The sequence below is a fragment of the Petaurus breviceps genome, unplaced genomic scaffold (assembly GCF_028583685.1).
Source record: "Petaurus breviceps papuanus isolate PSGF00001 unplaced genomic scaffold, PetGlider_PUasm1.0 77, whole genome shotgun sequence".
In the NCBI taxonomy this organism is placed as follows: Eukaryota; Metazoa; Chordata; class Mammalia; order Diprotodontia; family Petauridae; genus Petaurus; species Petaurus breviceps.
Window position 1 is genome coordinate 2,948,075 of NW_027186492.1, and position 5,198 is coordinate 2,953,272.

Here is a 5,198-nt window from a genome sequence, read left to right on the forward strand (position 1 = left end):
TGATCATATAGGTCCTGGATTTGTTTTAGCAGATAGATTCCCAAATATTTTATAATGTCTACAGTAACTTTTTTTAAACAGAAGAAAGCATTTAATGTTAATATCTGGGATTTTTGCTTTTTGACATTGTCCTAGGAAACAGCACAGTGATCAGATATATACCAATAGAACATACTTCCTCTTACTGCTAGATTCAACAACTCCTTACCCTATCTACTAAGTTCATTAACAATCAAACACTTTCTGAAACACTCATATTTTTACAATTACATTTTTAAAAATCCTTCACTGTGCTGACATTTTAGAATTATCTACTGAACAAAAAATGAGCCATCAAAAGAGGAAAAAACAATGATACATTTGGTCTTAACAAACAAAAGGATTCTAAATCATAAATTAACTTGATTCCTCTCTTTCTCCTGCATTTTTTTCACTTGGTACTGGGTGGCACTGAGATGAAAGAAACCTTTAAGGTCACCCACTTCAACTCCAAAAATGAGCATTTTGACACATTTCAGCAGTAAGTTGTCTTCTTGCAACTATTTGACCCCTAACTCCCAAAAGAGTTTTAAGTAAACCTTGAGCTCTACTTCAGGCAAGAAGATTCAAATCTCAAATTAAATGTTGCACTGCAACAACTTATGTTATACCAGCTATTCCATCATTGTAGACAAAATTAATATTTAATATGAATGAAGATAACAGTACTTCATTGCCATCATCACAAACTGTTTTAAATCTGTCAAATACATGCAAATAAAACATTTGTACAGATAAATTAGTGTTTAGGAATTAAAAACTTCAGAATAATATCCACAAATGTTCTGAAATCTAAACATTTTTTAAAAGAATGGACAATTTAAATCCAAGCAACTTGGATAGATTAAAACTTGTCAGAATCCACATATTCCATGAGTGGCACCAAAAAAGACCATCTTTTAGAAACAAAAAATAATGTTTTTGTCATGGTTCAATTTACTTTTTGGTTTCACAGGCAGCCACTGAACATAAAAATGAAGGATTTACTAAATAATGTTGATTTCTACCAGCCTTACTTAACCCTAACTAAACAACAGTTCAACAAAATAGTCTTTGCCTTCTACTTAGGAATGTGAAACATTTTCAATTAAAGACTTCATTTTTCTTGTAGACTTCAACATGTGTGGCCCAAACAACATTGTTTTTAAGGTGGTCTTTGATTCAGATATTGTAATGGATTTTTCAGTTTCAGTTTGGCCGTCACTTTGGTACTGAAAAGCAAATTTCTTTTTCAAAGCTTCTGCAATTAAGGTTGCAGGGTCAGCAAGGTCCATGGGTTTGCGTTTTAAGTCTTGCTCTGATCTTTTCACAGACTGAAGTTTTATGCTGTTCATGTCTTTTAGGATTTCTAGCATATTTGGCACTTCAGATTTCTTTGGGCTATTTTCTATCAATATCTTTCCAGCCCTAATTTTCTTCTCTCTTCTCTCTTTAATCAGATCTATAGCAGATACACTTTGCTGTAGTCCTGATGAAGGAAGAGAAGGAGGTGGTGGCAGCGTTGGTGGGGGAAGTAATGGTGGTGGTAGAACAGCAGGTGGCGCTGGGGCAACTGTAAGTATGGTGGGACCTAAACCACCTGAAGTAAGACTCTGCTGTTCTTGCAAAGTCACGATTTTGGCAATCTGTGCTAGGAGAGTAGCCAATTCATGTTCAAGTGCACTGATCTTCTGCAATGCTTTGTCATTGGCTAAAACTCTCACCTTGGGTTTTGGATCTTCCTGGGAGAGGTTTGGTAAGGAAACTTGTCTGTTTGGGGGCTTCTCAAAGAAATGAAGTTCATCTGGAGGGGGCCTGCTTTGACCCAATCTCTGTTCTTGGCCTTGTGGAAACCTCTCTTTCTTCTTTGGCGACCCATCCCACATCAGCAAAGGAGGCCATTGCATCCTCTTGGTGTTGAGTAGGGCTCCATTCTGTCAAATGACTAGTAAGCTGAAACTGAACTCTTGGACACTGAATCAGAGATAAATTAGTACCAATCTTCCTTACAATACTTCGAGATGAACCATATGGTTTGCCTGACTAGAGTACTGATTCCATGCTTATTCCGACTTGTTTGCAAACCATCCTAATTAGGCGTTTAATCCAGTTAAGCATCTAGATGGCAAAGTCTTCACAAATTGTTATTTTCAACATTTCAAGCACACATATCAGCACATGGTCCATAATCAAACAGACCTGCCGCCATAGCCAGCATCTCTTTCACCGGCTTTGGACTCCTCTACAATAACTTTAAATGGGATTTCTCTTTCTATCTCTTGCTGTTGAATTTCATTGGAAATATATAGGAATGCCAAGGATTTATGTGGGTTTATTTTATATCCTGAAACTTTGCCAAATTTATTTATTGTCTCAAGTAGTTTTTTACTTGATTCTCTAGGATTCTCTAAGTATATCATCATATCATCTGCAAAGAGTGATAGCTTGGTCTCTTCTTTGCCTAATTTGATTCCTTTGATTTCTTTTTCTTCTCTAATTGCTACTGCTAACATTTCTAGTACCAGATTGAATAAGAGGGGTGATAGTGGACACCCTTATTTCACCCCTGATCTTATTGGAAATGCTTCTAGCTTATCCCCAATACATATAATATTTGCTAATGGTTTTAAATGGATACTACCTATTACTTTAAGGAAGGCTCCATTTATTCCTATATTTTCTAGTGTTTTTAATAGGAATGGATGTTGTATTTTGTCAAAAGCCTTTTCTGCATCTATTGAGATAATCATGTGGTTTCTGCTAGTTTTACTGTTGATATGATCAATTATACTGATGGTTTTTCTAATATTAAACCATCCTTGCATTACTGGAATAAATCCTACCTGATCAAAGTGTATTATTCTTGAGATAAGTTGCTGTAGTCTTTTTGCTAATATTTTTATTTAAAATTTTTGCATCTATATTCATGAGGGAGATTGGTCTATAGTTTTCTTTCTCTGTTTTATCTCTTCCTGATTTAGGTATCAGTACCATATTTGTGTCATAAAAAGAATTTGGTAGGACTCCTTCTTCAACTATAGATAGCTTTAATTTCTTCATCTGAAAAATTGCCTGTTCATATCCTTTGACCATTTATCAATTGGGGAATGACTTGTATTTTCATAAATTAGACTCAGTTCTCTATATATTTCAGAAATTAGGCCTTTATCAGAGACATTGGCTGTAAAAATTGTTTCCCAGATCTCTGCTTCCCTTCTAATCTTGGTTGTATTGGCTTTGTTTGTGCAAAAACTTTTCAATTTAATGGAATCAAAATTATTCATTTTGCATTATTCTCTATTTGTTGATTGGTCATAAGTTCTTCCATTCTCCATAAATCTGACAGGTAAACTATTCCTTGCTCCCCTAATTTGCATATAATATTAGCCTTCATATCTAAATCATGTACTCATTTTGACTTTATCTTGGTATGCAGTGTAAGATGTTAGTCTATGCCTAGTTTCTGCCATACTATTTTCCAGTTTTCCCAGCAGTTTTTGTTAAATAGTGAGTTCCTATCCCAGAAGCTGGAGTATTTGAGCTTATAAAACATTTGAAGCAGAGGGATACACACAGAGTAAAGGTAAAAGACTGGAGCAGAAGATATTATGCTTTGGCTAAAGTAAAAAAAAAGCAGAGGTAGCTGATCTCAGACAAAGCAAAAGCAAAAATAGATCTAATTAAAGAAGATATGGACGGAAACTAGATCCTGCTAAAAGGTACCATAGATAATGAAGTAATATCATTACTAAACATGTATGCACCAAGTGGTATAGCATCTAAATTCTTAGAGGAGAAGTTAAGGGAGTTATAGGAAGAAATAGACAACAAAATCATACTAGTGGGGGACCTCAACATCCTCTCTCAGAACTAGATAAATCTAACCATAGAAGAAACAAGAAAGAAGTTAAGGAGATGAATAGAATTTTAGAAAAGTTAGATGTGGTTGACCTCTGGAGAAAATTGAATGGGGATGCAATTTACCCTTTTCTGCCTCTTGCTTTCCTCTTCTCTCAGTACAATCATTTTTATTCACCCCTTGACTGATTTTTTTTATCATCACATCAAAGTCAACTTATATTCACACTCTCTGTCTATGTATACCCCTTCTAAATGTCATAATAAAGATATAGTTCTCAAGAGTTACAAGTATCATCTTCCCTTGTAGGGATGTAAACAGTTTAACCTTATTGAATAACATGGGTTTTTTTTTTCCTTTTTCTGTTTACTTTTTTATGCATCTCTTGAGTCTTGTATTTGAATGCTAAATTTTCTGTTCAGCTCTGGATTTTTCATCAGGAAAATTTAGAAGTCCCCTATTTCATTGAATATCCATCTCCTCCCCTGAAAGATTATGCTAAGTTTTGTTGGGTAGTTGATCCTTGGTTGCAATCCAAGCTCCTTTGCTTTATGGAATATCATGTTCCAAGCCTTCCAATCTTTTAATGTGGAAGCTGCAAGATCCTGCATAATCCTGATTGTGGTTCCATGATATTTAAATTGTTTCTTTCTGGCTGTTTGCAGCATTATCTCTTTGACTTTATAATTCTTGAATTTGGCTACAATGTTCCTTGGCGTTTTCACTTTGGGATCTCTTTCAGGAGGTGATTGGTGGATTCCTTCAATGACTATGTTACCTTCTGGTTCTAAGATCTCTGGACAGTTTACTTTGATAATTTCTTGAAAGATGCTGTGTAGGCTCTTTTTAAAAATCATGCCTTTCAGTTAGACCAATAATTCTTAAAATCTCTCTCCTGAATCTATTTTCCATGTCAGTTGTTTTTCCAATGTGGCATTTTACATTTCATTTTTTTCATTCTTTTGATTTTGTTTGACTAATTCTTAATGTCTCATAGAGTCATTAGCTTCCACTTGCCCAATTCTAATTTTTAACAATATTTTTTTCAGTTAGGTTTTTTTTTTCTTTCTGGAGGGGGGAAAGCAGGGCAATTGGGGTTAAGTGACTTGCCCAAGGTCATATGGCTAGTTAAGTGTCTGAGGCCAGATTTCAACTCAGATCCTCCTGACTCCAGGGCTGGTGCTCTATTTACTGTGCCACCTAGCTGCCCCTTCAGTTAGCTTTTGAATTTTCTTTTCCATTTGGCCAATTCCACTATTTAAGGAGTCGTTTTCTTTCTTTCTTTCTTTCTTTCTTTCTTTCTTTCTTTCTTTCTTTCTTT

General features: G+C 35.0%; 1 pseudogene; it reads right to left on the reverse strand.

The window, feature by feature from the left end:
- Window positions 1-433: 433 nt before the first annotated feature.
- LOC138175297 (mitochondrial fission regulator 1 pseudogene) lies at window positions 434-2,253 on the reverse strand (annotated as a pseudogene).
- Between the last annotated feature and the right edge of the window lie 2,945 nt (window positions 2,254-5,198).